Source organism: Sminthopsis crassicaudata, chromosome 3 (assembly GCF_048593235.1).
Source record: "Sminthopsis crassicaudata isolate SCR6 chromosome 3, ASM4859323v1, whole genome shotgun sequence".
Lineage (NCBI taxonomy): Eukaryota > Metazoa > Chordata > Mammalia > Dasyuromorphia > Dasyuridae > Sminthopsis > Sminthopsis crassicaudata.
The window spans coordinates 580,934,035-580,945,833 of NC_133619.1; the positions used below are offsets into that span (position 1 = coordinate 580,934,035).

General features: G+C 34.8%; 1 pseudogene; it reads right to left on the minus strand.

Moving 5' to 3' along the window:
* Positions 1-10,032: 10,032 nt before the first annotated feature.
* On the minus strand, positions 10,033-11,258 carry LOC141562436 (hypoxanthine-guanine phosphoribosyltransferase pseudogene; annotated as a pseudogene).
* Positions 11,259-11,799: the final 541 nt, after the last annotated feature.

The following is an 11,799-nucleotide window of genomic DNA, read 5'->3' on the forward strand; positions in this document are numbered from 1 at the left end:
TATTTGCCTGTGACAAATTTCTGGCAGATTGCTTTCCAGCTTTCCTAATAATTTTTTTTTTAATCAAAAAATAAATTCTTAGCTCCAAAATTTAAAAGTTTACATTTATTAAACACAATATTCATATGATAATTTACTGTATGCTTATTCTGTTCCATTAATCTATTTTTCTATTTCTTAATCAGAACCAAAAAAGTTTTGGGTTTTTTTGTTTGTTTGTTTGTTTTGTTTTTGCTGAGGCAAATGGGGTTACATGACTTGCCCAGGGTCACACAGCTAGGAAGTGTTAAATGTCTGAGGCCAACTTCAGGTCTTCCTGACTTCAGGGCTGGTGTACTGCACAACCTAACTGCCCTGCACCAGATAGTATATTGATGATTACTGCCTTATAATATAGTTTAAGATCTGACAATGCTAAACCTTTTTCTTTTATTATTTTTCATTAGTTTCTTTGAAAGTCTTATTTTCCAAATGCATTTTAAAATTTTTATTTTCTAACTCAGTAAAATAATGTTTGGGTCATTTAATTGAGATGACACTGAATAAGTAGATTGGCTATATTGTTGTTAACATTTTTAAAATATCAGGATATTTGTTCTTCTCCAACAGACCTGGAAGATCTCTCCTTTTCTCTAAAGTTCTTAAAAAAAAAAAAAAAAAACAAACATTATGTCTTTGGTATATCACCTTTCTGTTCAAATCTATTCCTACTCTGTCTCCGATATAACAAGCCATCCTATTTCACAGTAATAAAGACCACCTAATTTTAGCTTTGCTAGAAGGTAGACATTCTTCAGAACTCCAGTTGTTCTTGAGTCTGCAGGGGAAGGGAGTATTCTATCCTCCATCTGTCAGCAATTATCTCTTTCTCACAACAAGCTTCTACCAAGCCAAAGTTATTGTTTTACCCCAATTCTCCCCAATTTTCCAAATCCAAATTCATTTCCTTTCTTTTCTCCATTCCTTCCCTCCCCCAGACACCCAACCATCTCTAGAGCAATATGGAGCTATGCCCAAAGGGTTACAAAACTGTGCATACCCTTTGACTCAGTAGGGCCATGACTAGATCTATATCCCAAGAAAACCATAAAGGAGGGGAAAGGACCCATATGTGCAAGAATATAGCAGTTCTTTTTGTGGTAGCAAAGAATTAGAAAAGGAGTGGATGCCTATTAATTGGGGAATGGCCAAACAAGTTGTGGTACATGAAAGTTATGGAATAATATTGTTTTAATTTTTTTTTAAATGATGAACAAGCTGATTATAGAAAGGCCTAGAAAGATTTACATGAACTGATGTTTAGTAAAACAAGCAGGACCAGGAATGCATTGTACACAATAATAGCAAGAATGTTTGATGACCAACTATGAAAGTCTTGGTTCTTCTCAGTAATTCACTGATCCAAACCAATGTCAATAAAATTTGGACATAAAATGCTATCTGCATCAAGAAAAAGAACTTAGGAGACTGAATGCAAATCAACACATGCTATGTTCACTTTTTTTTAATCCCATGGTATTTCCTTTTTGTTCTTATTTTTCTCTCCCAACATGATTCATAAAGCAATGTGTATTAAAAAAAATAAACAAATTTGCTACAATAAAAGAAAGAAAGAAAACTTGGAGCTTGGATTTTATTTAGCTTATTCAAACACTGAGATCCTTTTGTGGGTCCTTAAGTAATGTGAGCTACCCTTTGGCAAAAAGTTTTATTCACTTCAAAGAAGATTGGATCTTTCATTTTTCTAAGTATCTTAGTAGATGCCTAATAGACTTCTGTGATTAATTCATCCTAGGGGTAAACAACCCTTTAGCAGTTTCTGAGCAGTGATGGACTCAAAAGTTTTTCAGAGTTGTATGTTAATTAAATGAGGAGATAATCAAGAGACTTGAGAGGATAATCAAGAAATGAGGTGTGGTGACTGGTGAGGGAGTACACAAAGATTAGTCTACTATAGAACTCTTGATAAAATTGGGAATTACATCTTCTTTATGTAAATGGAGGGCGGGGAAAGGAGAGGAAACTTGGGAAGAAAAGGAATAATATAGGCCAGTGCTGCCTCAGTTTGAGAATTCTCTGCTCAGAGTCCAAATTCCTGTTACCTGTGTGCCTGATTGAGAAACTTGCTAGCAAGACATCCAAGGTAGGTTTCTTCTTGGGTAAGTGAATTTTTTCTTGTAGATCTATGAAAACTGGGAGCTGGTCTTTTAAGAGATGGAATCAAAAGGGATTTGGGGTTAGCATCAGTGCTTGTGGCATGGTTATGGTTCCAATGCCATGGTGAGTTTATTATCCTGGCAAACCTCAGATTCCCTATTTGTAAAATATTTTTAAAACTATCTATAACTATGTATATTAATGTCAAATATGCAGAGATTAGTAACAAGTAGTTTGTGAGATTAGCTTGATACATTTTAGATGAGGCTCACTGAGAAGAAAAGCAATCTTTCTGATCCTTAGTAGTTTTGTTCTGGATTGTCTACTACAGATGAGAATAGTGCTGATATCCAAGGTGTAGACAGAAGAATTTTCCTTGGCAAAAAAGAAAAAAAAAATGATCACCTCTTGATGGATACCTGGTGAAAAGACAAAAATGAGGGAAATGATTGTAATTATGATTAGAGGGGGAGAAAGTAAGTCAGTTGAGATTTCAAAAGGATTACCTTTCTGTCGGGAGAGCTTTTGTAATACCAAATTACAATGGACCCAGTGAACTCAGTTTGACTTTCTCCAACTTCACTTAGCAATATAAAAATAGTAGCAAAATTAGGAGCTAGGAGGGAAAATTTAACAGAAAGGACTAAGTACTGAATGTTCTTGTACTTGAACTGATTCAGTTGTTAAGTCTCTTCCCGGCTTTTCAACTGGGCTTCCAAGTAACCAAACATGAGGTTTTCTCCATTGCACTAGCTGCATCTTTTTCTTAGGGTTACATTTTAGAAGCCATAAAGGTCATTTTGGCCTTTTCTACCAGTTGGATAGGTCTGCATGCTTGAACCAGGACACTGGGGAATTTAGTTGGCACAATTGTATCCAAAGGATAACTTTGTTATATAAGCAAGAGGTTTAATGTGAAATTCTATAGACCAAAAAAGGTCATAGACTGGAAGCTCTAAGAGATCAAGAACATTTAGAGACATTTGACTAACAAGGAATTGAGGGGTAAATGTGCTAAATAGTGTTACTATTTACTGATTTCATCGAATTCACAAATAAGGAAGCATTCAACAGAATAGGTTGTTCTCCACTGCCAACCTGTTATGGGGAGCTTTTGGAGGAATGATATATTCTCCAACATGGCTCATGTTGACTCTGAATTGCTTTAAAGTAACATGGAAGGAAAATATAATGAAGCTCCTAACTCATCATAATTGTTTCCACTGTGGTATTTTCTAATGAAATTTTTAGATGATTTCCCTCTATTCCTGAGATTACATACTCTCTATTTCTTACTTTTCATAGTCCATTTCCTGGGGGAGAAAAGGAGCACATTGTATATAACACCTGGTGAATCTGGAGAAAGAAGTAAAACACATTTTGAAAATGGAAAAGAAAGAAGAACTGAAAAAACAGAGTGAATCAAGTTGCACCAAGAGCACTGCATATAAAAATAGTTCTGATGAAGAATTCATTGACTTTCCTTTTCCAGCCCAAATAGAAGAAATGGGAGACTCCTTTGTGTTTTTCACACTCCTACCTGCATCTAAGGCTGCTGAAGGTGATGAAAATGAAGACAAGAATCGAGATAATTGTGGTGAAATCAGTGGTAAAGGCACAACTGAAAATGATGATAATCAATATGAGCATGCAGTTAATCTGGGACAATTGTAAATTCAAGAAGGATGATATAGTAATTGATATAATAATTATGATGATAGTGGTGATAATGATAGTCAACTTGACTTTTGTCAAGTTCCAATGATCATAATAACAATGTTGATAAAGAAAATCATCATGTACCTGTAACAAGATTGGCAACAGGACTGGTGACAATGGTGACAAAAATAAGAATAGTGACATCCTTTTTGATAAAAGTATATATGATAGAAACATCATTGATAGAACAATGATTTTAAGCACGATAATCATGAGATAGAAGTTGGGAGATAATAATAAGCATTCTTATGCTGACAGAGATGGTGGTGATAATGATTGTGAAACCAAAAACAAAATTGATTAACAATGCTATAATACCACTGATATACCACTATAATACAACGATGGCACAGGCATGAAACCTAGAACTGAGGTACAATAACAAATGGTGATAGACACAATGAGATGGCATTTATAACTTTTTTTCCTAATTTTTTGGCACCATTCTAAAGAAGTTAAAAAGACATTTTTGGCCACAAGCATATGGCTTTCCATCTTCAACTTCTTTGGAAGCATTTGTCATTCAACTTTATTTGGCAAGAAAACACAAATAGGAAGAACTATCAAAGTGAATGCTGCAAAATGAGAAAAAACAAGGATACTTTGAATTAGAGGGGAAAGAATACAGCCCAAACCCAATCTTTTAAAAAAGTGGGAGTGTGGTATATTATATATTTTGTACATGGTTGCAAAGAACTAAATTAAACACTTTATTTTCTGAAATATTGTTGTATTGCATGGTTGTCTTGCAAGAGATTATGGGAGAAATATTGGGGAAACTCCAGTAGTGACTTTTCCAAATAGGGTTCTTGTCCATGATTTAAAGTATATATATTATATACGGCCAATTCTACGTATAGAGTTCTTACTGTAGACCTCCAAAGTAACATATAATGCAAATGTCCCCCCATCTATCCCCTTATCCTATAAAACAAAGACATACACAAAATATCTTCAAAGAAAAGTATTGTGACAAATCCTGCAATCGTTTCTGGGTAATTATTTATTAAGGGACAGGTCAATTTTCCAAGAGCCTCCATAGCTGTGGATCATAACATTGGAAGGGATTGCAAGGTAGCTTTTGCTGACACAGGTGTTGTGCATTGGGAATGAGATAAAATTGGAGGCAGAGGGAAGAGGAGAGAGGTCAGAGAACAGCAACTACCTCCTTGTATCATCCTCTCACAAGAGGAGATTCATTCTGAGTTGGATCTCCAAGCAGTCACTATCAGGTGGTTCCCATGTATTTCAGCAGCTCTCCAGTGTATTCCAATTATTAGTTTCTTAATTGGCTAGCCAGCAATCAATAAAGTGATAGTCGGTGGTTTCTCTCAATAACTAAAGGCCCCACCTCCTAATGGAGACCCTGAAAAAATCTTTATAAAATGGAATGCTCTTGACAATTAAAAATTAACCCAGTTTGGCATTTGGTGAGGATGTGAGTTAGAAGTCTTCAGTTCCTTCTGACTACATGGCTTCATCATGACACTCGGGTATCTCTAGCAATCTGGACTGGGGACTCCCTCTCCATCCAGGCTTTTTTTTTTTTTTTTTTCTAATAGAAATTGAAAGAATCCACCAATCACCTCTTGAAAAAAAAAATGCCCCCCCCCCAAAAAAAAAATTCATGAATATTATAGCCAAATTCTGGAACTCCCAGGTCCTGGAGAAAATATTGCAAGCATCCAGAAAGAAACTAGTAAAATGGAGCCACAGTCAGAATAATACAAAATAAGCAACTAGGAATAAAGAGTTTGGAATATATTCTGAAAGACAAAAGAGCTAGGATTATATACAAGAACCATCTAACTAGAAAAATCCTTCAAGGGAAAAGGTAGATATTTAATGAAATAGAGAATTATCAAAGACCAGAACTAAATAGAAAATTTGATTTTCAAATACACAACTCAGGAGAAGCATTGGGAGGTATTCAGGAAAGGGATATCAGTGACTTAAGATTTATCTATTTACATTCCTATATAGGAGGATGATACTTGTAACTCACAAGAACTTTCTCATTATAGCAGTTTAAGAACATATATATATAGAGAGAGACAGGGCCCAGGTGTGAGTCGAATATGAAGGGATAATATCTTTTAAAATAAGAGGTAAGAGAAATGTACTGGGCAAATGGGAAAAGGAGAGGTAGAATATTTGCCACAAGAGACAAGAAAAAGCTCTCATAGTGAAGGGGAAGAGAAGGAATGGAAGGGGTGGAATAAGTAAACCTTGCTGTCATCAAAATTGGCTCAAAAAGGAAATAACATACTATGAATTTTAAAATATCTTACCCTGTAGGAAAGTAGGGAGGGGAACAGGATACGGGAAGTGGGGAGAGTGATAGAGGGCATACTGGGAAAGAGTGGTCAGTAGCAAAAGACTTGAGGAGGGACAGGGTGAAAGAGAATAAATGGGGGGAAATGTAGTTAGCAATAGTAATTGTAAAATTACATTTTTTTATTATAGCTTTTAATTTATAAGACATATGCATGGGTATTTTTTTCATCATTGACCCTTGCAAAATCTTCTGTTCCAACTTTTCCCCTCCTCCCACTCCCTTCCCTAGATGGCAGATAGACATGTTAAATATGTTAAAGTATATATTAAATACAATATATGTATACATATTTATATAGTTATCTTGCTGCACAAGAAAAATCGGATTTAGACATAAGGTAAAAATAACCTGAGAAGGAAAACAAAAATTCAAGCAGACAATAACAGGAGTGAAAATGCTATGTTGTGGTGCATACTCATGTGGTGCATAACTTTCACTGGGTATAGCTGGTTCTCTTCATTATTGAACAATTGGAACTGGTTTGATTCATCTCATTGTTGAAGAGAGGCACATCCATCAGAATTGATCATCATATACTATTGGGTTTTATTTGGTTTTTTTTTTTTTGTTTTTTGTTTTTTGTTTTTAATTATAGCTTTTTATTGACAGAACATATGCATGGTTAATTTTTACAAAACTTTCTGTGGGAAATGACCAGCAGGATGAATACAGAGAGGCTTGGAGAGACTTACATCAACTGATGCTGAGTGAAATGAATAGAACTAGGAGATCACTATACACTTCAACAACAATACTGTATGAGGATGTATTCTGATGGAAGTGGACATCTTCCACATAGAGAAGATCTAATCCAATTCCAATTGATCAATGATGGAAAGAATCAGCTACACCCAGAGAAGGAACACTGGGAAATGAGTGTAAACTTTGCATTTTTTGTTTTTCTTCCCAGGTTATTTTTACCTTCCAAATCCAATTCTTCCTTTGCAACAACAACAACAAAATTCGGTTCTGCACATATATATGTTTAATATGTATGGGAATGCCTGCCATCTAGGGGAGAAGGTGGAGGGAAGGAAGGGAAAAATCGGAACAGAAGGGAGTACAAGGGATAATGTAAAAAAAATTACCTATGCCTATGTACTATCAAAAATGTTATAATTACAAAATTAATTTTAAAAATTTTAAATAATTTTTTTTTTTTACAACACTGTTCCTTGGACTCACTTTTGTCCCAATTTTTCCCTTCCCTCCCTCCCCCTTTTCCCCCCTCCCCCAGATGGCAGGCAGTCTCATACATGTTAAACATGTTAAAGTATATCTTAGATACAATATATGTGTGCAGATCCATACAGTTCTTTTGTTGCACAAGGAAAATTGGATTCAGAAGATAAAAATAACCTGGGAAGAAAAACAAAAATGCAAGTAGAGTCACATTCATTTCCCAGTGTTCTTTCTCTAGGTGTAGCTGATTCTGTCCATCATTGATCAATTGGAACTGAATTGAATCTTCTCTTTGTCAAAGATATCCATTTCTATCAGAATACATCCTCATACAGTATTGTTGTTGAAGTGTATAATGATCTCCTGGTTCTGCTCATTTCACTCAGCATCAATTGATGCAAGTCTCTCCAAGACTCTCTGTATTCATCCTGCTGGTCATTTCTTACAGAACAATATTTCATAACATTCATATACCACAATTCACCCAACTATTCTCCAATTGATGGGTATTTATTCAATTTCCAGTTTCTAGCCACTACAAAAAGGGCTGCCACAAACATTTTGGCACATTCCCTTCTTTAATATATCTTTGGGATATAAGCACATAGTAACACTGCTGGATCAAATGGTATGCACAGTTTGATAACTTTATAGCATAGTTTCAAATTGTTCTCCAGAATGGCTAAATCCATTCACAACTCCACCAACAATGCATCAGTGTCCCAGTTTTCCCGCATCCCCTCTAACATTAATCATTATTTGGTTTTGTCATCTTAGCCAATCTCACAGGTGTGTAGTGGTATCTCAGAGTTGTCTTAACTTGCATTTCTCTGATCAGTAGTGATTTGGAACACTTTCATATGAGTGGAAATAGTTTCAATTTCATCTGAAAATTGTCTGTTCATATCCTTTGACCATTTATCAATTGGAGAATGCTTGATTTCTCTATATATTTTGGAAATGTGGCCTTTATCAGAACCTTTAACTGTAAAATGATTTTCCCAGTTTGTTGCTTCCCTTCTAATTTTGTTTTCATTAGTTTTGTTTGTACAAAGGCTTTTTAATTTGAAGTAATCAAAATTTTCTATTTTGGGATCAATAATGATCTCTAGTTCTTCTTTGGCCACAAATTCCTTCCTCCTCCACAAGTCTGAGAGGTAAACCATCCTATGTTCCTCTAATTTGTTTATGATCTCATTCTTTATGCCTAAACCATGGACCATTTTGATCTTATCTTGGTATATGGTGTTAAGTGTGGGTCCATGCCTAATTTTTGGCATACTAATTTCCAGTTTTCCCAGTAGTTTTTGTCAAATAGTGAATTCTTATCCCAAAAGTTAGGATTTTGGGGTTTGTCAAACACTAGATTGCTATAGTTATTGACTATTATGTCTTGTGAACCTAACCTATTCCATTGATCAACTAATCTATTTTTTAGCCAATACCAAATGGTTTTGGTAACTGCTCATGCATATGTTTTGTAAATAAAAAGTTTTAATAAAAAGGAAGAAAGATTACCCATACATGTTTTGTAAATAAAAAGCTTTAATTGAAAAAAAGAAAAATTATCCATGCATATATTTTTAAATAAAAAGCTTTAATTAATTTTTTAAATGTAATGGAAGATTATCAGCAGCATAAACCAGGGAGAAAGAGGTAGATGGTAAGGTTCAAATAAAAATTGGACTGATATGCAATTTTTAAAAATTAAGACAGCTTTATTTTAAACATTTTGCAGTATAGATTTCAGAATATCAATTATTGTTTAAAAGAAAATTACTTCAGGAAGACCTGAGTTCAAATTCAACCTCAGACATTTAATATTTTCCTAGATATGTGACCCTGGGCAAGTCACTTAATCTCAATTGTCTCAGCAAAAAAAAAAAAAAAGAAAAAAAAAAAAAAAGAAAATTACTTCTGATTAGTAAACAAAAAAGAAATAATCTGTAAGAGTGGGATACAACTCAGTGAACTTTTTTTGGATGCTGCTTTCTATTGTTCATCTCAATAAAATTAACTTTTTGCTTCCCTTTTCATGCAGCATTAACAACAACAACCAAAGGTATGAGATCATAATGAAACCCTTAGAGATAAAGAAAACAGAAAATCATTAAATCTCTTGCATTCTGAATAAACCTGGAAAAAAATGTTGAATCAGATTGCTCCCTCTTTGACAGAAAGGATATTTTAACTAACAACATTCAATCAGTTTTCTGCATTTTCAGTAACATAATTAAATTATCAACTTAAATATTTTTATTTTCTTTGAACATCCCTTATGTGAACACAACTTCAATATAGCCCAGTGATATTCTCTTTTAAGTTTTGTAGGGCAAATGAAACAATCAGAATTGTAGCAACAGACATTCCTCCAGTATAAAACAGATAAAATACAATCTATGTAAAAAGTTCCAATAAACAAGGGGCAGCTAGGTGACTCAGTAGATAGAGCACCAGCCTTGAATTCAGGAGGATCAGACTTCAAATTTGGCCTCAGACACATAACACTTCCTAGCTCTGTGATCCTGGGCAAGTTACTTAACCCCAGCCTCAGGGGAAAAAAAAAAAGTTCCAATACACAGATAGTCATGATGTGGAAATAAAGGATAAACTGGATTGGGGGGGGGGGAGGGAATCTAGAGGTAAAGCTGATATATTTCCTGTGTTTCAAAGCTTTTCTGTATACCAACTGGAACTTCTGCTTTATACTTGTCTTTGCCAACCTCACTGATAACACAGACTTGGTCTAAGTCCCTGAAGTATTCATTGTAGTCCAGGTTGTAGCCAACAACAAATTGTTCTGGAATTTCAAATCCCACAAAGTCAGGTCTGTATCCACACACTTTTCAACAACAAGCTGACTGCTTTCCCCAGCTTTGGATTATACTGCGTGACCAGGGAAAGCAAAGTCTGCATGGTTTTCCCTGTGTCAATTATATCTTCAATAATCAGAACATTCTTTCCAGTTAAGGTGGAAAAATCATCTCCCCAGTCACTTTTATGTCCCCTATTAACTGGGCATTGCAGTAGCTTTTCATTCTGATAAAATCTATAGTCAGAGGAATTGATTGATCACTATTCCTATCCAGTACCTTGATATAATCAGCAAAGAATTTGTAACCACCCTTGAGGACACAAAGGACAGCCATGTGGTGGCCTCTCATCTCCTTAAGCACATCTTGTGCCAAATGTTTAGTCCTGTCCAGGATTAGGCCATGAGGAATGAAGACTTTTCCCAGATCTTAAGCATAATGGTTAGGGATGCAAAATAAGTTTAAGTCATAGCCTGGCTCATCATTTGCAATCATGTTGCTGGTGCTGATGTTCTCCATGGTTCAGGAAGCTGGACTAGGGCAGCTGGGCTTCAGCAGGAGGAAAAGGAGAGGAGAGGAGAAGCAGAGGAAGAGGAAGATGGGAGGAGAGAAAGAAGTTGATTAGAAGGAAGAAGAGGAGGAAGTTTAAGGGGAGGTCCTGACCTGGAAAGTAAAGGCACTGAAGTGATCTATCACTGATTGTTTTCCTTAATAGGACCAAACAATGTACTCAGTAGGCAATCAGTCAGTTAACAAACATTTATTAAGCACTTATTAAGCCCTTTTATAAAAGATTTTTCCCAATTTTCTCCTTTCCCTCTAATCTTAGCTACCTTGGTTTTATTTGTACAAACCTTTTTCATTTAATGTAATCAAAATGATCCATTTTTATTTCACAATGCTCTCTTTAGTTAATGCATAAATTGGTCTCTTTTCCTTAAGTCTTATAGGTAATATATTTCACATTCTTCTAATTTCCTTGTGATATCCCCCTTTATATTTAGGTCATATATCAATTTTGGTTTGGTCTTTATAAATGCTGTGAGATATTTGCCTGTGACAAATTTCTGGCAGATTGCTTTCCAGCTTTCCTAATAATTTTTTTTTTTAATCAAAAAATAAATTCTTAGCTCCAAAATTTAAAATTTTACATTTATTAAACACAATATTCATATGATAATTTACTGTATGCTTATTCTGTTCCATTAATCTATTTTTCTATTTCTTAATCAGAACCAAAAAAGTTTTGGGTTTTTTTGTTTGTTTGTTTTGTTTTTGCTGAGGCAAATGGGGTTACATGACTTGCCCAGGGTCACACAGCTAGGAAGTGTTAAATGTCTGAGGCCAACTTCAGGTCTTCCTGACTTCAGGGCTGGTGTACTGCACAACCTAACTGCCCTGCACCAGATAGTATATTGATGATTACTGCCTTATAATATAGTTTAAGATCTGACAATGCTAAACCTTTTTCTTTTATTATTTTTCATTAGTTTCTTTGAAAGTCTTATTTTCCAAATGCATTTTAAAATTTTTATTTTCTAACTCAGTAAAATAATGTTTGGGTCATTTAATTGAGATGACACTGAATAA